Source organism: Rattus norvegicus, chromosome 2 (genome assembly GCF_036323735.1).
Source record: "Rattus norvegicus strain BN/NHsdMcwi chromosome 2, GRCr8, whole genome shotgun sequence".
NCBI lineage: Eukaryota > Metazoa > Chordata > Mammalia > Rodentia > Muridae > Rattus > Rattus norvegicus.
In genome coordinates, this window is record NC_086020.1 from 65,428,052 (window position 1) to 65,451,188 (window position 23,137).

The following is a 23,137-nucleotide window of genomic DNA, read 5'->3' on the forward strand; positions in this document are numbered from 1 at the left end:
GAAAAGAGTCTCATGTTAAAGCTGCTTATGATTTGGCAGGCTAATTGAAAGAGATGTCTTTAAATATCTACAGGTACTACCAGATTTGTCAGGATTCATAGAAGGAACAAATAATAAAAGGAGATTCTCTGTCCTTTGAAGACTGGCATACTGTACTCTTTCTAATCTTGGAAATCAACTTTTGAGTTCCTTTGACAAGTAAGAACATATGCTTCACTATGTTCATAGCAGCCTTATTTATAATAGCCAGAATCTGGAAAGAACACAAATGTTCCTCAACAGAAGAATTGATACAGAAAAATGGTACATTTACACAATGGAGTACTACTCAGCAATGACTTCATGAAATTCATAGGCAAATGGATGGGACTAGAAAATATCATCCTGAGTGTGATAACACAATCACAAACAAAAATCAAAAACCAAAAAAACAAAAAACAAAACTAAAACAACAATCCCCCCCCAAAAAAACCCACACATTGAATGCACTCACTGATAAGTGAATATTAGCCCAAAAGTTAGGATGACCCAAGATACAATCCGCAGACCACATGAAGCTCAAGAAGAAGGAACACCAAACTGTGTATGCTTCAGTCCTTCTTAAAAGGGGGAACAAAAATATTCATATGAGGAGATATAGTGACACAGTTTGGAGCAGAGACTGAAGGAATGGAGATTCAGAGCCTGCCTCACCTGGGGAACCACCCCACATACATACAGCCACAAAAAAACATTCAGTATTGTTGATACCAAGAAATACATGGTGACAGGAGCCTAATATAGCTGTCTTCTAAGAGGCTCTGCCAGAGCATTACAAATACAGAGGCAGATGCTGGCAGCAAAACATTGAACTGAGAACAGGGTCCCCATTGGTGGAGTTAGAGGAAGGATGGAAGGAGCTGAAGGAGTTTGCATAAACATAAAAGAACACTACCAACCATGCAGAGCTCCAGGGACTAAACCACCATTCAAAGATTACACATGGACAGACACATGGCGGCAGCTGAATGTGTGGCAGAGGATGGCCTTATTGGACACCAATGGGAAAAGAATAGTCGTGCCAAGGCTCGAGCCCCAGTGTAGGGGAATGTCAGGACAGGGAGGTGGGAAAGGGTAGGTGGATGGGTGGGGGAACACCCTCATAGAACAAGGTTGAGAGGGGATGGGATAGGTGGTTTATGGACAGGAAATCATGAAAGGGGATAACATTTGAAATGTAAAAAATATATAATAACATCTAATTATAAAAGAGCAACAGTCTCTCATATCTTCTATATTAATTTTTATTTTTTTATTTTCTTAAAATGTGTGTGTGAGTGTGTGTGTGTGTGTGTGTGTGTGTGTGTGTGTGTGTGTGTGTGTGTGTATGTGTATGATTTTTGTCCAGGCAAGCAAGTACATGTACTATGTTATGTGTGACGTACAGAGTAGAATTTTCAGGATCAGTTGTACATTTCCACTGTGGGTTCTGGGTTCTGGGAATTTGATGGATTGAATAAGAATGTCCTTCATTAAAATATTGCTCATCAGGCCATAGCGTGTGTCTTTGTTTAAACAGGTATGTCTTTTATTGTGTAAGTGAGTCACTGGGAGTGGCCATTGAGGTTTCCAAAGCTCAAACAAGGCCCAGTCTCCTCTCCTCTCTCTCTATCTGTCTCTGTCTGTCTCTGTCTCTGTCTCTCTCACTGTCTCTGTCTATGTCTCTCTGTCTCTTTCTCTCTTTCATACACACACACAAACACAAGCACACACACACACACACACACACACACATACACACACACAGAGCTATGTCTTGCTCTGTGCTTACTGCCTGTGAATGAAGACGTAAAGTTCCCAGCCATTTACACAAGTACCATATCTGCTTGCGTGACGACATTTATTCTCACTACAATAATGAAAACCGACTGAACCTCTCAGATTGTAAGCAAAGAGAAATTAAAAGTTTTTTTTAATAAGTGTTGCTGTGGTCATGACTTCTCTTCACCTTGACAGAACACTGACAGGATTTAACTCAGGTCATCACATTTGTCCAATAAGCAGTCCTAGCCACTAACTTATCACCCCATGCCTTGTTTCCAGATATCTGTTTTCAAATTTCAAAATGCGAGTCACTACATTGCCTTCCATGGTTCATGGGTGCTCTAAATTGGGCAGAACAGTGCTATTAGCTGTGTGGAATGTAACTCCATTGGTCCCTGGGTTCTCTGAGTTTCCCCTCAGAGACTGAGAGGCTTTCCACAGCTTCTACAAGAACTCAGGAGTTACACTGCAGATGAGAATTCCATAAAACCTGGAGAGAGGCAACATTAGCAAGTGTATTGTGAAGACGTAAGTGAGACATGCCTGAGGTGGGCGTCTGAGGAAAAAGCACCTCAGTGATGAAGATGCACTTAAGTGATTTTGCACAAGTGTTAGGTTTATATTACTTAAATAACTTGACAATCTACTCATCCTCTTCCCATAAATGTGTTTTCTTAAATCAGCAAAATTGAAAGCATATTTCTGATGACATAGAGTAGGATAGAAATATGTCTTAAGACAAAGACATGGGTCAATACGCTCTGTGGTTACAGTGAAATTTGACACTATGTTGACAAATCAGGTTGAGATTTTGGAGAGGGGTTCTGTTACTCCCCCATATTCCAGTATCTCTTTACTCTCTATCCTGTATCAGTAACATTGAATATTTTTTCTCCACATTTCATGAGAGCATTCTTACAATTTAATTTCCATGCCTTGAAAACCTGTACTACAGGGATAAAATTTATAGACATAACAAGTTGTATTTTGTGGTTTAGAAAACTGACCACAGAATTACCAGAATCCTTGTGTTCAACATGAGAAAACATATTACTATTGCCCACTGCAATATGGCACCATCATGAGTGTCTTCCAATTTAAAGTTATCCTCTGTCAAACAACGCAATCTGTCTTTCTTCAGGCTTCTACTTCTGCAAAGAAATGCCATGGCCAACAGCAAACTGGACAGAAAGAGGCTTATGTGGTTTATACGTCCACATCATAATACAGGTTTTGAAGAAAACCAGGAAAGGAACTCAAACAAAGCAGGAACATGAAGGCAGGATTTGATGCAGAGGTCATGATGGAATGCAACTTACTGGTGACCATGTTTGCTCAGTCTGCTTTGTTGTACAATCCAGGACCAACAGCCTGAGTATGACACCAACCACAATGGACCAGGCTCTTTCCTATCAATCATTAAGAAAATGCCCTAAAGCCAGATCTTATGAGGACATTTTCCTAATTGAGTTTCCCTCTTTTCAGATAGCTCTAGCTTTTGTTAAGTCAACAGAAGGCCATCCAGTACACACTTCATTGCCTTTAATTTTCTTGGATTCTCAAGACATTTGCTGAAAGAAGTCAGATTCTTAGCCTAAATAACATACCAATTGTTCTTAGTCTAATCTCTGAGAGTTTGCTTTTTTGTTATTCTTGTTTCACTCTGAGAAACATATATCTATGAACATTTCTCTCAGCATTCTTGTTTTCAAAGCTCCCAGAAGATGGTCCCAAGAACCTGTGCATCCATCATTCAATTGATTTTTCTGGTCCAATATACAAAAGCACTTCCATTTTTTTCCTACAGAAATGTTACAAAGCCTAAAAACCTTATAATTATTATTATTACCAATTTCTCTTTTAGTCCATTTCTCTTACTATGAAAATTATGAACAAAGCAATTTTAAGAGAGAAAAGGCTGTACTAGTCTTACAATAACAGATTACAGCCTATTCCTAAAGAAAAAAGAAGGCAGAGACTTGAAACAGCTAACATAACATTACATCACATCCTTACCAAAGAAAAGAGAGAAGAATTTATGAATACTGTATCATGGTCTCTTTATACTTAGATAGAGCTGGATATTCTAATTAGATACCAATGTCACTCCCAGTGGACTGGGTATTCACAAATCTTTTAATAGAATCACCATAATCCTGCAAAGACATGCCCATAGCTCAACCTGTCTAGGCAATCCTCCATTGAGACTCAGTTTCTAGACGATTCAACCTTTTTGTCAGTTTATAGGAACCATTGTGACACTGTAGAAGATAAAGAATAATAATAGAAAGAAAAATATTTTCATTATTAAAATGAGAAATATTTCTTCTCTCTTTTTATATCTGATATTTAATACATGAGCATATAGGCTTACTTGCTCTGCAATATCATGTGAATGGAAATTTAACATGCATATTACATTTTAGGACTGCTTTTTAGCCCAGAGACATTTACTACAACAACCCTTAGAAGCCACTCTTTGAAATATAAGCATCAAAGGAGATTTGTCGCCTAGCCTCAGCTTCTCTACCTGTAGGCTTCTAGTAAAGCCTGGGTCTTGTAACAACATCTTCTATCATAAAAATATGAAAGATTAATATTTTTCTAATGTGAAGCTAATTAACAAGTCCAATGGTCACTCTGGCTTTTGACTCTGGGAAGCACTGCACATGGAGTAGAGTATTTTTGATTTTCCATCTTTAGGGCTAATACCTGTGGACATATTAAATTGTTCCTGGTTGCTACATACAAGCTTCGAATTCCTTTTGCCAGAGATGCACATTGTATTTTGATACGAGGCTTATTCAATAGTGAAAGAGTTTTCTTTTTCTCATATCTATGTTCAGAGAAATTTTAGTTGGAGAAATTTTTGTTATTAATTACATCTTCCCACAATATTGCCTTAAAGGAAATGTTATGAGTTTGTGAGACGAAAAAAAGAGAGAATCCAATGTTTTTATAAATTATAATTTAATAACAGCACAATATTCAGCACAATGTGTGATTGCATACTGTCTTCCCAGTAGGCACTAGTGATATGAATTTGAGGCAAGGCCAGCAATCCTGCTGCTCTGTGCTCAATTCACAAAGGTGTCTGCACTGACAGGGTGTCAGTAAAAAGGCAGAAAATGGTCCAAGCTCTGAATGAAGCCCTGCAGAGTGAGAACACAGAACCATTATATCATAACATTCTAATTATAAAACTGAACTGATTCCCAGACAAAATGGGCAAATATAGAACTCAAGAGAAAAGCAACACATTGATATCTTTAGTGAAGTCAGCACCTAATAGAATAAAGTTAGCATAGCTTTGCAAGAAGTGACACATTTAGAATTTGAGAAAGAATGTGAAGAATATTTAGTGGACTGATAAATTTATTTCTTTATTAGTATTATGGACTAAAATCTTCCTCTCATAAGCTGCATTATTGTGGTGTCAATGAAAAATTCATATTCTGACTTCCCTGACAGAATATCATTGCTCATGGGAGTCAAGCAGGCAGCTTCAGAGCAGTTCTCAAGATGATACTGGCTTTTGTAGAAACAAAACTAATAATAACAGAAAAGTCTAACAAGTCCTTCTGTTTCAAAGGAACCATGGTGGAGTAGGTATAGCTCCACTCCTTCTTCTTTTTAAGGAAGTGTGTTTTGTCAGAAAGATAAAAATATCCCTGTGTCCATTACAGTTATGGCCTGGCAGTAGACCAGAGGAAATAGAAATGTTTGGGGGCACTGATTCAGGTTCGATTCCTCTTCTTTCTTGCACCTTTTCATTGTGACCCCACCATCAGATCTCATGGAAGATATGTGTCATTAAATATTTCATTTGCCCCTGAAGTTATACATGAAATTTCAGTCTAAGCAATAGAAGAAAGAGACACATGACTAGCTTAATCAGTGACTCAAATAGACAGACCAGCTTACATTTCCATGCCTAAAGCCGTTCATTAACATCTAGTAAGTTATTCATGATAGTAATTCTTTCTTCATATTGGTTCCTGCCATTTAGGAACTCTAATGATTTCTCTCTTATGTTTTTCCTATAACAATTTTTTTTATAAACTACACTATTCTATTTTCCATGAAATCCATTCTTTATATTTGAATGAGCCTAAAAGTTGCTGGCTTGGAATGATGTGAAGATCTTTGATTGTCTAGGACTCTATCAACCTGGGTTATGATTACTTTAAGTGAGAAAGCCTTGATCATACACAAGGATCCTCCATTTCTGCTCTCTTTGAACAATACTTCGGCCCTACCTCTCTGCTTTTGAATGTGATGACACAGCAAGAGGACAATCAGTTGTAAAGTGTGAAAGCACACATACCTGATTCTGGCCATGCAGCATATTAATCTTCACATTTCAGCCTTCATGATCATGAGAAAAATTTTCCTTGTTTAAAGCATATGGTCCAAGGAAATTCGTTATCACCCTTTCATTAAGATATATGCCAAATAAAAGATATAAATTCATACATGCATATATGCTCAAACTCACATAAACAATTCTTCAGTAGCCTTTCACAAATCATAATTGCAAATAGAGAGATTAGGACAAACTCTAAAATAAAAACCAACAACTTCATAGGAAATCAGAAGGTGAAGGTAAAAGTTAAGGAATAAAGGGTATAAAAGTAACAATTATTTGAAGAGACAGTATAGAAGTAGATTAATATAGTTCAGATATTATACTTATAAAATATACAAACAAAGTTGAATCTCTTAAATTGCATCAAGTAATTGAAGATAATGTTTAATTTAGCGTCAAATAATAAGTAGGTGTGATGAATAGTCTACATGATCCCTTATGGGATCAGTCATAAATCTTGTGCTTATAATTCTTATGGGCCTGATCTTAGCTCTCAGGAAAATAAAATGTAAACAAAACCACAGCAAACAAATGACCAGACAAAATGCATGATCAAACTGATATAAAATCTGAAGTAGTACTAAAAACAAATTTTAATGGAAGTATCAGAGCATGAGATTAATATTGCCCCACATATTAAACTAGTTCCATTTGACTATGACTTTATGCCTTCCCTTGTTGATGTGAGTATAGCTATGTAACTTGTGCTGGGGAGATATATAATTGGGCATTATATAAAAAGGTATTACAGTTTGAGGGTTTATCACCTGACTTCTAGTGCACAAGGGAAAATAAGCTATCACAGAAATTAGTTTCATTGAAGTCAGAACTTAACAAAACACAAACCATCCAAAACCAAACCAAAACAAACAAAAAAATGTTGAAAAGAAATGAAAGAAATAAACAACCCTAGAGTGTACATAAAAGACCTGGTCAGGCTAATTAGTTAAACCATGAACCTACCATTCAAAGGACTGTACACAGTCATAGTAATTATAAGAAGAGATGTGTTAATAGTTCATATGACATAGAGAAGTCTACATAATGCATAGTTCAGTAAATGTTAGGGACAAATGTGAACTATTAAAACTATTCTGAATAAAATGCACTTAATTGGACAACTTTGTATTAAATGAATATTTAAGAAAATATATGGACAAAAATCATAAAGAATCATTAAGAGTTAACAAGTATTATATAAAATAAACAAGAAAAATTCAAAATGCAATTGGAGATTGTACAATATTTTGATGGCATTATCTTCAGATTCAGGAAGACCTGTATAGGGTAATAAAAATCAATAAAAGGAAATCAAGAAAAACAGAAAATGTAAAATCAATACAGCATAAAAGGAAAATTCAAGATCTTGCCAGTAAAATAGTACGCTGCCTATAAGTCAGTCAAAGTTCAACTGTCCAATGAGCTATCAACGAAGGAAAATGATAATAGATTCTAGCATTTATTGGAGACAACCTGAGTTGAATTGACATTATCATGTTTTAGCTAAATACAATCAGAGAAACCACAAAAACACACATATACATAGAAGGAACCACAGGCTAGCACAATTGGTTAAAGACCATTTCATAGAATCATATAAAATTAGCATTAAAATGCAAGAAAATTCTATACTTTCTAAAACTGATGGATTACATATGAAAACAGAATTCATCTATACCTAGGAATGTGACATCAAAACATTTGCAAGATCAATTTATTGTCATTAGTTTCAATGCTGTTAAATGAGAAAACTGTAATAAATATATTTGATAATGAACTTAGTGAATGACTTAAGGATAAACTTGGAAATAAATAAATAAATAAATAAATTGTCATGAAACAATTCACAATGTATATTACATAACACTTAAAGTGCATGGAAATGCATGATTAGTACAACACTTGGGGGTTACTAACTGATAACTAAATTAATCTTTTTATGTCACTTAAAAGGTAAAAATATTGATTTAGTTTTTTCAACCACAAAATACTTAAATAATAGGAGATTATTTTCAAGTTATAAGAAGACCATTATATGGAGAAGAATAGAGATTGGGGTGTATAAATGTAAACAAAAACTGCAATTGAGAAAATAAGAAACAGTGAAAATACCCAAATATCTGGAATGCAAAATACCATGCAACTTAGAATCTTTTCTTTTATGGACATAAGTCTATGAATTTTATTTTCTTATGTTCCAAAACCATATTTGCTCTTTAAGTATATGCTTAAAATGTCAAGTGTGTTATCTGATAAAAATGCTTAAATCAAACTAGGTATATTTTCTCCATTTTACTGTGGATGAATTTTGTAATACAATTTCACATCTTGATCATATTTGCATAGTGTAAATGTAGTCAGATATGTAAGTGACCATACAAAATAGACAGAAGTAAACAATCTCTGTCACAGTAGTAATGACTGATACATCTCAATTCTATTTTCATCCACTTTTAATCAGGAAAGTTACTGTAGGCTATTTTTCATGATTTCTCCCTCCAAGTTCTAATACTGCTCTCATCGGCTTATGTTAATAAAGATTATGAGAGTTGTGTGAATGCTCATCATTTCACATTGTTAAGCATTTCTTCATTAAAGAATATACAATAGATGAAACTTGATTATCCCAGTGAATGAAAACATATTATGAATTATATCACATTATCCATTGAAGTAGAAATTATATTGAAATATACTGAAGGCTCTATAGATATTTCTTATCTGTTTCATTAACAATGCACATAATTGCAAAATCATTGGATTAAGTGTATATATTAGCATAAATAGCAGTGGTTTATTGAAACAAGTGCTAAAGTGAATATTGGCCATAGCAAACTAAAAATCTTAAAAACAAAGAGATGGATGTAAAGATATTTTTAAATTGAAAATAAGTATATTCTCTTGAATTCTATTTAGAGGCTTATTTTGAATAAAATATACTCTTATGCACTTCTATCCAACATTTCTTTTTGTTATTTTATCTGTTTTTATTATTTTGTCTTTTTTGGGGGGGTGGGAGCTGATGACCGAATCCAGGGCCTTGCACTTGCTAGGCAAGCGCTCTACCACTGAGCTAAATCCCCAACCCCTATCCAACATTTCTTATGCAATGCCTTCACTCTCAAATTGATGACATTTTTCTCATTTTTTAAATTAAAGTATTTTATTTACTTACATTCCACACAGTGCTACCTTCCAGGTCCAAATTCCCAGAGTTCTTGACCCATTCCCCCCCCCCCTCCTTTGCATGAGAGGATGCTCCTGATGCTTCACCATCCCCTCTCACTTCCCAACCAACACACCACCATTTCACTCTACCCTCCAGCATCTCAATTCCATCAAGTCTCTTCAGGACATCCTCTCCCACTGAGGCTAAACAAAGCATTTCTCTGCTACACATATACCACAGGCCACAGACTAGCCCAGGTATGCTCCTTGGTTGATGGCTAAGTCTCTGGGAGCTCTGAGAGGTCCAGGATAACTTTTTTCTAGTCCCTTCTGATTGTCTCTATGATGCCATTTTGTAGCAGATAAGTAATATTCGATTGTGTAAACATAGAACATTTTCTTTATCCATTCTTCTGCTGATAGACACCCGAGTTATTCCAAATTTCTGGCTTTTATGAATAGAGCAACTGTGAACAGGGTTCTGTAAGAGTCCTTGTGATAGGAGGAGACATGCTTTGGTTATATAACCAAGAGTACTATAGTTTTCTTGTCTTACAATAACTTTTGTTCTTGGTTTCCCCTTTTCTCTTCTCCTCCCAGATCCTCCTTTTCTCTTCACACTTTCAATTCCAAGCCCGTTCAGTCTTTTAAGGAAACAGTTGGCAAATGAAAAAGAAGAATAAAACAAAAGGAACAGACAAAGAAAAAAGAACATATATAAACTCAAAGATCATACACACACAAATAAAGAGAGAGAGAGACAGAGACAGGGAGAGAGAGACAGAGAGACAGAGAGACAGAGAGACAGAGAGACAGAGAGACAGAGAGACAGAGAGACAGACTACTGAGAAGTATAATATATGAGTCAACAAGTTAGAAAAAAAGCAAAGTATTAAAATAACTAAAATGTTCACCAAAGCACTGTGGACAAAATAAGTTTCAATAAAATAATCTTTCATTCGTGTTGGTCATCTAGTGCTTGTTATATTGTTATGGGAGCTGCATTTATGTGTGTTTTGTATGCCTACTGATTATATATATATATGTGTGTGTGTGTGTGTGTGTGTGTGTGTGTATGTATAATCAGTGTCTCAGTCATAATCAGGGAAGCTTCTTCCTGAAGAAGCTTGAAACTAATACAAACCCATAATTGGACGATGTGCACAGAATGAGAATCCTTGTAACATCCAGTCCTAAATAGGATATCTTCATCAAATCCCTCCCCCTCAGAGTTCAGAAAGGTGTATGATAGAGAGAAAATAAGAGTCAGAAAGGAACGATAATACTAAGAAAACAAGGTATTCTAGACATAGCAGTATAGGAAAACATGCAGACTGTAGCTGTGTAAATAGGGCTTGCACAGTTCTATGTCAGCTGGAGAACCAGTGCTGAGATGAAGAAGTAGACAGATGTTTGCCTGACCACAGCCAGAAATTTATATCTATTTAAAATATCTTAATAATATATTTATTGAGGGAAACTAACATGTTCTCCTAAAAATAGAGATATGGAGAAATATAGCCATGTACTTTCTTAGAGCATGCATGGGGCTTTGGGTTTAATTTTTCTATTCAAAATGAAGTTGAATAAGAAGATGGAAGAGTGGAAGAGGAGGAAAAATAAGAGGAAGAAGAAGAGAGAGGAGGAGGAGGAGGAGGACTAAGCAATATCACAGGAAGGAAGGAAACTACATGCTTGTGCTGGATTTGAGCAGTTATGTTGGTAATTCCTTAATGCATAATACAGATTGATAAAATTCATGAGAAATCACAGGAATAAAGAAAAAAATAGAAAAAAGAAAACAGAACCTAAAGAACTTATTTGTATAATTCTAAATTTCATTTATTTTCTTTTTTTTTTGATTTTTTTTTTTTATTAACTTGAGTATTTCTTATATACATTTCGAGTGTTATTCCCTTTCCCGGTTTCCGGGCAAACATCCCCCTCACCCCTCCCCTTCCTTATGGGTGTTCCCCTCCCAACCCTCCCCCCATTGCCGCCCTCCCCCCACAGTCTAGTTCACTGGGGGTTCAGTCTTAGCAGGACCCAGGGCTTCCCCTTCCACTGGTGCTCTTACTAGGATATTCATTGCTACCTATGGGGTCAGAGTCCAGGGTCAGTCCATGTATAGTCTTTAGGTAGTGGCTTAGTCCCTGGAAGCTCTGGTTGCTTGGCATTGTTGTACATATGGGGACTCGAGCCCCTTCAAGCTCTTCCAGTTCTTTCTCTGATTCCTTCAATAGGGGACCTATTCTCAGTTCAGTGGTTTGCTGCTGGCATTCGCCTCTATATTTGCTGTATTCTGGCTGTGTCTCTCAGGAGCGATCTACATCCGGCTCCTGTCGGTCTGCACTTCTTTGCTTCATCTATCTTGTCTAATTGGGTGGCTGTATATGTATGGGCCACATGTGGGGCAGGCTCTGAATGGGTGTTCCTTCAGTCTCTGTTTTAATCTTTGCCTCTCCCTTCCCTGCCAAGAGTATTCTTTTTCCTCATTTAAAGAAGGAGTGAAGCATTCACATTTTGATCATCCGTCTTGAGTTTCGTTTGTTCTAGGGATCTAGGGTAATTCAAGCATTTGGGCTAATAGCCACTTATCAATGAGTGCATACCATGTATGTCTTTCTGTGATTGGGTTAGCTCACTCAGGATGATATTTTCCAGTTCCAACCATTTGCCTACGAATTTCATAAACTCGTTGTTTTTGATAGCTGAGTAATATTCCATTGTGTAGATGTACCACATTTTCTGTATCCATTCCTCTGTTGAAGGGCATCTGGGTTCTTTCCATTTTCTGGCTATTATAAATAAGGCTGCGATGAACATAGTGGAGCACGTGTCTCTTTTATATGTTGAGGCATCTTTTGGGTATATGCCCAAGAGAGGTATAGCTGGATCCTCAGGCAGTTCAATGTCCAATTTTCTGAGGAACCTCCAGACTGATTTCCAGAATGGTTTTACCAGTCTGCAATCCCACCAACAATGGAGGAGTGTTCCTCTTTCTCCACATCCTCGCCAGCATCTGCTGTCACCTGAGTTTTTGATCTTAGCCAATCGCACTGGTGTGAGGTGAAATCTCAGGGTTGTTTTGATTTGCATTTCCTTATGACTAAAGATGTTGAACATTTCTTTAGGTGTTTCTCCGCCATTCGGCATTCCTCAGCTGTGAATTCTTTGTTTAGCTCTGAACCCCATTTTTTAATAGGGTTATTTGTTTCCCTGCGGTCTAACTTCTTGAGTTCTTTGTATATTTTGGAAATAAGGCCTCTATCTGTTGTAGGATTGGTAAAGATCTTTTCCCAATCTGTTGGTTGCCGTTTTGTCCTAACCACAGTGTCCTTTGCCTTACAGAAGCTTTGCAGTTTTATGAGATCCCATTTGTCGATTCTTGATCTTAGAGCATAAGCCATTGGTGTTTTGTTCAGGAAATTTTTTCCAGTGCCCATGTGTTCCAGATGCTTCCCTAGTTTTTCTTCTATTAGTTTGAGTGTGTCTGGTTTGATGTGGAGGTCCTTGATCCACTTGGACTTTAGCTTTGTACAGTGTGATAAGGATGGATCGATCTGCATTCTTCTACATGTTGCCCTCCAGTTGAACCAGCACCATTTGCTGAAAATGCTATCTTTTTTCCATTGGATGGTTTTGGCTCCTTTGTCAAAAATCAAGTGACCATAGGTGTGTGGGTTCATTTCTGGGTCTTCAATTCTATTCCATTGGTCTATCTGTCTGTCTCTGTACCAATACCATGCAGTTTTTATCACTATTGCTCTGTAATACTGCTTGAGTTCAGGGATAGTGATTCCCCCTGAAGTCCTTTTATTGTTGAGGATAGCTTTAGCTATCCTGGGTTTTTTGTTATTCCAGATGAATTTGCAAATTGTTCTGTCTAACTCTTTGAAGAATTGGATTGGTATTTTGATGGGGATTGCATTGAATCTGTAGATTGCTTTTGGTAAAATGGCCATTTTTACCATATTAATCCTGCCAATCCATGAGCATGGGAGATCTTTCCATCTTCTGAGGTCTTCTTCAATTTCTTTCCTCAGTGTCTTGAAGTTCTTATTGTACAGATCTTTTACTTGCTTGGTTAAAGTCACACCGAGGTACTTTATATTATTTGGGTCTATTATGAAGGGTGTCGTTTCCCTAATTTCTTTCTCGGCTTGTTTCTCTTTTGTATAGAGGAAGGCAACTGATTTATTTGAGTTAATTTTATACCCAGCCACTTTGCTGAAGTTGTTTATCAGCTTTAGTAGTTCTCTGGTGGAACTTTTGGGATCACTTAAATATACTATCATGTCATCTGCAAATAGTGATATTTTGACCTCTTCTTTTCCGATCTTTATCCCTTTGATCTCCTTTTGTTGTCTGATTGCTCTGGCTAGAACTTCAAGAACTATATTGCATAAGTAGGGAGAGAGTGGGCAGCCTTGTCTAGTCCCTGATTTTAGTGGGATTGCTTCAAGTTTCTCTCCATTTAGTTTAATGTTAGCAACTGGTTTGCTGTATATGGCTTTTACTATGTTTAGGTATGGGCCTTGAATTCCTATTCTTTCCAGGACTTTTATCATGAAGGGGTGTTGAATTTTGTCAAATGCTTTCTCAGCATCTAATGAAATGATCATGTGGTTCTGTTCTTTCAGTTTGTTTATATAATGGATCACGTTGATGGTTTTCCGTATATTAAACCATCCCTGCATGCCTGGGATGAAGCCTACTTGATCATGGTGGATGATTGTTTTGATGTGCTCTTGAATTCGGTTTGCCAGAATTTTATTGAGTATTTTTGCGTCGATATTCATAAGGGAAATTGGTCTGAAGTTCTCTTTCTTTGTTGTGTCTTTGTGTGGTTTAGGTATAAGAGTAATTGTGGCTTCGTAGAAGGAATTCGGTAGGGCTCCATCTGTTTCAATTTTGTGGAATAGTTTGGATAATATTGGTATGAGGTCTTCTATGAAGGTTTGATAGAATTCTGCACTAAACCCGTCTGGACCTGGGCTCTTTTTGGTTGGGAGACCTTTAATGACTGCTTCTATTTCCTTAGGAGTTATGGGGTTGTTTAACTGGTTTATCTGTTCCTGATTTAACTTCGATACCTGGTATCTGTCTAGGAAATTGTCCATTTCCTGAAGATTTTCAAATTTTGTTGAATATAGGTTTTTATAGTAAGATCTGATGATTTTTTGAATTTCCTCCGAATCTGTAGTTATGTCTCCCTTTTCATTTCTGATTTTGTTAATTTGGACACACTCTCTGTGTCCTCTCATTAGTCTGGCTAAGGGTTTATCTATCTTGTTGATTTTCTCAAAGAACCAACTTTTGGTTCTGTTGATTCTTTCTATGGTCCTTTTTGTTTCTACTTGGTTGATTTCAGCTCTGAGTTTGATTATTTCCTGCCTTCTACTCCTCCTGGGTGTATTTGCTTCTTTTTGTTCTAGAGCTTTTAGGTGTGCTGTCAAGCTGCTGACATATGCTCTTTCCTGTTTCTTTCTGCAGGCACTCAGCGCTATGAGTTTTCCTCTTAGCACAGCTTTCATTGTGTCCCATAAGTTTGAGTATGTTGTATCTTCATTTTCATTAAATTCTAAAAAGTTTTTAATTTCTTTCTTTATTTCTTCCTTGACCAGGTTATTATTGAGTAGAGCATTGTTCAATTTCCACGTATATGTGGGCATTCTTCCCTTATTGTTATTGAAGACCAGTTTTAGGCCGTGGTGGTCCGATAGCACGCATGGGATTATTTCTATCTTTCTGTACCTGTTGAGGCCCGTTTTTTGACCAATTATATGGTCAATTTTGGAGAAAGTACCATGAGGAGCTGAGAAGAAGGTATATCCTTTTGCTTTAGGATAGAATGTTCTATAAATATCCGTTAAGTCCATTTGGCTCATGACTTCTCTTAGTCTGTCTACATCACTGTTTAATTTCTGTTTCCATGATCTGTCCATTGATGAGAGTGGGGTGTTGAAATCTCCCACTATTATTGTGTGAGGTGCAATGTGTGTTTTGAGCTTTAGTAAGGTTTCTTTTACGTATGTAGGTGCCCTTGTATTTGGGGCATAGATATTTAGGATTGAGAGTTCATCTTGGTTGATTTTTCCTTTGATGAATATGAAGTGTCCTTCCTTATCTTTTTTGATGACTTTTAGTTGGAAATTGATTTTATTTGATATTAGAATGGCTACTCCAGCTTGCTTCTTCTGACCATTTGCTTGGAAAGTTGTTTTCCAGCCTTTCACTCTGAGGTAGTGTCTGTCTTTGTCTCTGAGGTGTGTTTCCTGTAGGCAGCAGAATGCAGGGTCCTCGTTGCGTATCCAGTTTGTTAATCTATGTCTTTTTATTGGGGAGTTGAGGCCATTGATATTGAGAGATATTAAGGAATAGTGATTATTGCTTCCCGTTATATTCATATTTGGATGTGAGGTTATGTTTGTGTGCTTTCATTCTCTTTGTTTTGTTGCCAAGACGATTAGTTTCTTGCTTCTTCTAGGGTATAGCTTGCCTCCTTATGTTGGGCTTTACCATTTATTATCCTTTGTAGTGCTGGATTTGTAGAAAGATATTGTGTAAATTTGGTTTTGTCATGGAATATCTTGGTTTCTCCATCAATGTTAATTGAGAGTTTTGCTGGATACAGTAACCTGGGCTGGCATTTGTGTTCTCTTAGGGTCTGTATAACATCAGTCCAGGATCTTCTGGCCTTCATAGTTTCTGGCGAGAAGTCTGGTGTGATTCTGATAGGTCTGCCTTTATATGTTACTTGACCTTTTTCCCTTACTGCTTTTAATATTCTTTCTTTATTTTGTGCGTTTGGTGTTTTGACAATTATGTGTTATTTTCTTTTTAAAAAATTATGTACTGTGTTTTACCTATTTTTACCCTCTTCCTCGAACTCCATCCATAATCACTTTGGGTTGCGTCATTATACAAGTCTGATTTGACATCCCCTAATATGTGCAAAATGCAAAAATTCCACTGCTAGTAATGAGATTTTATGTCTATTTCCTTTCTCAATTCTGGGATTGTGTCTGATGCGAGCTTACTTTCATTCTGTGAATGTTGTCAAAGTTGTTTCAAATTCATGTGGTCAACTGCTCTCTTATGTCTCAGAAACATTCGTTCTCTTTTATTATCCATCACCTTTGATTCTTATAAACTTTTTTGCCACTTATTAAATCAAAACTCATTAGCCTTAGTACAAAGGGTGTGGTGTTGACTTACCATTTATAACTGAGTACCGCACTGCATTTAATTATTACAAGCTGACCAATGAATGTCTCTGAGTTTATTAGTACCTATTACCAGAAGGCAATTTGATGAGTGTTCATATGTTTCTTTATCCGTATGTATGTATGTATGTATGTATGTATGTATGTATGTATGTATGATCTATCTAAATATATAATAATTGTGATATAGTAATGAGGAGTCATTTTTCTAATATGTCAACTAAGCAGAGTAGTAGTGCTGAATTCTTTTCTATTGTCAATGACCTATTATATTTTTTTACAAACATATATATCCAAAAATCCAAAATGAATGAAAATCTTTATTATATTTCTTTATGACTACCTGCAAACATTGTCCTAGAACACCAGAAAAAGTGGAAATTTTAGCTGAAGCAGAATTATTCCATTTTCTTTTATTGTCCATCATTTTCAGTTTTAGTTGGAGCTTCTTTGATTTTCCTTGTTTAGCTCATTTTATAAGTCTTTTGTAAGTAATTAGTCTAATTACTTTTATTATAAATAGTTTACTTGGATGAACAAATTCTTAAAAATATGTTTTGAAGTCATTTGGCCCTTATAAATTATTCCCTCATGCAAATTTCTAGAGATACATAATTCAATGATGTTTATAAAATGCTGGCCCTTAATTGTTGATTGCACAGGTCAGAATTTAGAATAATTATACATTGGAAAATTAGTCACATAACTTCTACAGATACAAGTCTTCTGAATTAACCTTTCTGCAGATCAAAAAAATTTAGGACGATGTATGAATTGGCTAATGATCAAGTGTTTGAACTTGAGTGAAAAAGCGTGATGCTCAGCTTTATAATTTCCTCAGCTTCTCACAGCAATTAGTCAGTAGATCTCAACCTTCCTAATACCCCGACCTTTTAATATTATTCCCTTTTTTGTAGTAACCCACCACCAGAAAATTGTTTCCACTGCTACTTCCTAACTTTGACTTACAACTGTCATGAATCATAATGTAAGTATCTGTGTTTTTTGGTGACTCAGATGACCCCTGTAAAAGGGTCATCCAACCCTTAAAGGAGTGCAATCCACAGGTTGTCAACCAGAGTGTTAATCTTTACTTCTTTGAACTTTACAAGAAAACCATATTCACATAGTTGTGTGAACTTGTTCTCCTGGAACCTATATGTTTTGTTTCATATCTATTCAAAGAGGCCACCCATAATGTAGTAATGTACTCAAGGATAGAAAACAGAAAGCATTTACTGAAATCAAATAGCCTCAGATTTAATTTGCTTGAAATTTCAAAGCAGAACCACTGGACCAAATGAAGAAGTCATTGACTTCTCTCTGGGCAGAAGTGCTGCACAGACAGTCACAAAAGAAAGTTCACAGAAAAAAACCAACAAAACAAAAAAAAAAAAACAAACAAACAAACAACCAAAAAAGCAAGCGAGGAGTGGGGAGATTTCTCTGAGTACTTATTTTGCTGTGGTTCCAAACCTTGGTTGGACTTTGAAATTACCAGTAAGCACAAAATATTGATTCTCAGTTTTCACTATGAAAAATTGATTCAGAATTCCCCAAGGTAGATTTCATCTATTGCTATATTTTACAGTTATCAGCTATCCAGAACATTCCAGCACACTCTAGTGTTGGTAGTCACTTATCACTATTGGTTTGTGGATAAAATGCTAGCTGCTTTCATCTGCAGTCAATAACAATAATAGTAAATCTTCCTTGAGGAAAAAAATGAAATAATCTGTTTGGGAAGTGAGGGGTATTAGTTTGGAGTTTTGATACCGTGTGTGTGTGTGTGTGTGTGTGTGTGTGTGTGTGTGTGTGTGTGTGTATGTGTGTGTGTGTGTTATGTGGGGGAAGGTAGAGGAATAGGATTGTGGGGAGGGAGACTTGAGGAGATCCATGTTATGACTTATTGATTCCTGGCTTCCAAAATTAACTAAGAGCTTTAAAATGAAACATTTTTTTAATTTTTCATAAATAGTCACATCATGGGAAAGATTATAATGCTTAAAGCCAAAAGTTTTTAGAGATTTGCAAAAGGAAAAATGCTTGAAACACATACTCTTGCCTCTAAGACCTTCTTAGTATTAAAAAAGAAAAGTCAGGAAAAGAGCCTGTGACCTCAACTCAGTAGTATTATGGTGTCATTATAATTTACATAGTAATTAACTGAATATTGATTTGTAATTAATTATGATAATTAATACACTGCATCTGTCACTTATTTTCTATAGCTCAGAGAAATAATCATGCATTGCATATTTGTGAATATGACTTTCTTTTCTTGATCTACTTTATTACATAACACAGGCCACAGATTGGCAGACTATACTTGTGGGATATTTAAACAAAAAAACAATTGCTAAAGTTAATGAATATTAGGACAATAAGATGAGTAGTGTGTTCCTGATTGTTAACTTGCTAGACCCTAAAATAAACCATAAGCTAAGCCTCTGGGTAACTCTGTAGAGAAAGGGCTAGGGAAGGAGAAAAGACTTCAGTTCCAGTGTATGGCACTTTACCTATGTGACCCAGCTATAAAAAAGTCTGGGCATAAAGTTAATTTACACAGGCATTTATATCAAGTATGTCTGTCCCTGCTACATCTACTGATGTTGCTTTCTCTGACACCAGACACCAGAATTCTGATTTCCAACATTGAGGGAACAGCAGAGCTCCTCCTGGATTTATCAAGGCTTACAGCCTCATATTAGATTAATAAAAACAACCTTTTGTTAACTAGGTAGCTACCCATTTCTTAGATTTCCAACTTACCAGAAGCCATTGTTTGGATACCTCAGTCACATTCTTGTAAGTTAATTTAAAATCTTTTAATTTATCCACATATGAATAATATTTTATAAAGGTCTATATTTTATTACATATTTACTACCACAATTCAGATTTTATTTAGTATTGTGAGTATTTAATAGTATACTATACTATTTTTCTACTATTTTTATTGGACTCATGAATACTAGAAATCAAGTACAAATTGACAAATGTTTCTGCAAAAAGTCCATGTGACAAACTCCTTACTTTGTCATGGAACTCCGCTCACCATATATAAATTGATAAGTATAGCCATTATCAGTGTGCATTCTCAAAATTTCAGTATCACCAAAATAATATCATCAGTCATTTTATTAAGGCAGGAAATAAAGTTTTATTTATGTAAATTCAATATAACACTCAAAATAGCTTAGTTGTAAAACTTTAATTTAATAAGACTCTGAAAGTAAAAGTTCAGTGCATATACACCAACATTTAATTTATTTTGACATTTTAACATTTTGAAAATAGAATCCCAAAACCGTTATAGAAGTATTGAAAAAATTGAAGTTACCATGAATAAAAACACATGATCATTATTTTGCTATTCATGGAAACATTATTCAATACTTCTTAAATTATTGATGAAAAGAAAAGAAAACTATAAATCTTAACCTTTAATTTTACCTAAAAATACGGCATTAATATATGTTTCAGAACTGGCAAGATGACTGTGATAAAAAGGCCCCCACAAATCTGACTTCCTGTATTTAATACTAAGAACTAAGAACACACACACACACACACACACACACACACACACACACACACCCCACATACACACACACACAAAATAAAAGAGTATAAAAAAATCATTAAAAGAAAAAAAGGATTCTTCATAAAAATTCAATTATTTTCAATGTATTTATGAGAGGTGTATAATCACACTCAGTGACAAATTTCAAAAACACCAATTCCTAGCCTAGTGAAATTGCTTAGTTGGTAAACTGTTCACCAACAGTATAGTACCTGAGCTCAGACACAAGCACACATGTAAAGGGCAGAAAGACATAACTTGGCATTTTTGGATCATGGAAATAGGCAGATCTCTAGATGGTGTATGGACACCAGTACGGCTGTAATGGTGAGATGGTGAGTTTCTGTTCACAGGTAACCATAGTCTCAGAAAAGTAAAGCACACGTGCGTGTGCACACACATGCACACATGCACACACACACACACTCACAGAGACAGACATGCATGCACACACAAACACACACACCCATACACACCCATATGCATATACACATGCAGACACATATATGGGCCTATATAGTATTTCTTGAATATACATGAATGAAAATTTACTAAATGTACTTTTATAGTCATCTTCTAAAATTACATGATTATATGGAGAGAACGATTATAGAAATTCAATGACTATGTGTATCTAGGGTATATGATATGCTTTGTTCATCACATAGCTGACATGTACATTCATTTATAATCTTATACTGTTTATTAAAGTAAAATGTGTTTCAATGCATGCTAACCTCCCATGGATACAATGTGAGATTACATTCCTCCTAAATGCAGCCACAGTTCAGGCAGTGTTCCATTGTTGTCCTCTTGGAAGGCTACTGCCTCACCATGTCCTGTGCTCAAGGACAAAGCAACATTATCTGCAAATTTCAGTTTTCCTCTTTTGTTCCCTGATTTAGATCATATTCTGCTTCGCATTATTCTATGAGCTTTGAGCCAAATCAAAAAAAAAAAAAGTAATCATCTTCAATGCAGCCAATACACAGTTTAGGGCAGAGGAACAAAACAAATATGCGGTTATGAAAAGCTTTCAAGAAAATAATTTGTGGAATCCTCTGCAATCAGATTGTCTGCTTGTTATTTGCAAGTTTGCTGGTCATGCGTCCATGTTATTTCACATCTCAGTGTCATCTTCTTTGGTGTTGATTCATCTGTACAAGTTTAAACAAACCTTTCCTTCCAAGCTTATAGTGTTGACAGGACTCTTTCCATAACTATACTCTGTGATGCATTTTTAACATTTAGCATCACCACATGTATAGAAGCATGTTTACACACTTATTATAAAGCTGAGGAATATGTATCAGACATTTATTATTATTATTATTGTTGTTGTTGTTGTTGTTATTGTTATTATTATTATTATTATTATTATTATTATTATTATTATTATTTTTGTGGAGGTGGTGGTGGTGGTAGTTAAATTCATTTCATAGAACTAGAATTTTGTGAATCCTGTGAGGAATCTCTTGTGATAGCAAGAAACCTGAGCATCAGTCCATGGAACTTCTGTGTTCCTCAACGGTCAGTGTGCAAACTAGACAGCTTCTTGGATGGTTCATGAGTATCCATTCTCCTTGCTCTGTATCTTCACCACTTGCATATAGGGAGTACCAGGGCAATGATATACAGACATAGAAGCTTTATTATTACTATATTTACCTGTTCCTTTGACCCTGGATCTAAAAAGCATTATCATATTTAGCTCATTTCAAGCAATGTCCTAGTCTGGTAAACTGAACACTCTCTCTCTCTCTCTCTCTCTCTCTCTCTCTCTCTCTCTCTCTCTCTCTCTCTCTCTTTCTGTGTGTGTGTGTCTCTCTCTCCCTCCCTTCCTGCTCCCCCTCCCTCTGTGTGTGTGTGTGTGTGTGTGTGCGTGCATGCGCATGAGTATACATGTGTGCTGTGTTTCTTTATGAATATATATCTTCTCTTAGGTATGCATATTTTCTTGGTGGATTGAGGATAATGTTAGTTATGTCTCCAGTAAGAACTCAATGTATACCACTTCTAGACCACTTATTTGAAACTGACTATTCTTGGCTACCTGAAGTGAAAATCTTCATCACTCAGCAACTGTACTGACTACTCATCTCTTCTAACCCAGGTTCAACAGTTGATGGCAGAGAAAAAGTAGGACTTTGCTGACTTTCTTTCTATGATGTTTTAGATTATCTTGCTGTACCCAGCAATGCTTACAAAGCTGACTAAGCTGTCACAGCATGTATCCTGAGGCTGCCGTAGAGCACAAATAATCCAGGTGGCTATGTTGACTTCTTGTGATCTTCTCTTGAATATCCATTTGGTTTGCATTCCACAGGATGATTATATGTGCTGGTAGACTATAAATATGACACCATACGTTTGCATAAGTTGACTAGAGGATTTTGTAAAATATGTAACAGTAGGTCTTATAAGTACCGGTCAAGGGATATAATGTATGTTATGGGCTTAATGGAAAATAAACATTTGTCTGTAACCAACACATGTGAGGGCCACACTTTCCATTCTAATTTAGTCTTAAATAATAGAGGTGAGAATCATTTTCTCTCAGTTTTTTTCCATTAGGAGATGTTGGGAGCGATGCCCTCGAAGCCCTCCATCATTGATATTATTATTATGGTTAGAATTAAGTAGGATTAGGTTCATGGAAAATCTCTAGCCAGCTGCAGAAGACTAATACAAATCTGGTGGTCAGGAGGAATAATGAATGATAAAGTTCTGACCTTGCTGAGAAATACATCTGACGTCAAGATACCAATGTGATGACCTGTAAACTTTATGAAAAACCAACATCCTGCTGACCAATAAATATGACAAACCTGTGACCTTTCTAACATCCTGTCAACATCAGCAGATTTCCTGACCACACGAACACTGTGTCCTTGGCCTGAGTAAAGGTTTCCCAATTCCCCCCTCCCTCTGTTAACCATGTTATGGTATATATTCAGCCTTGGGAAAAAATAAAATTGTCGC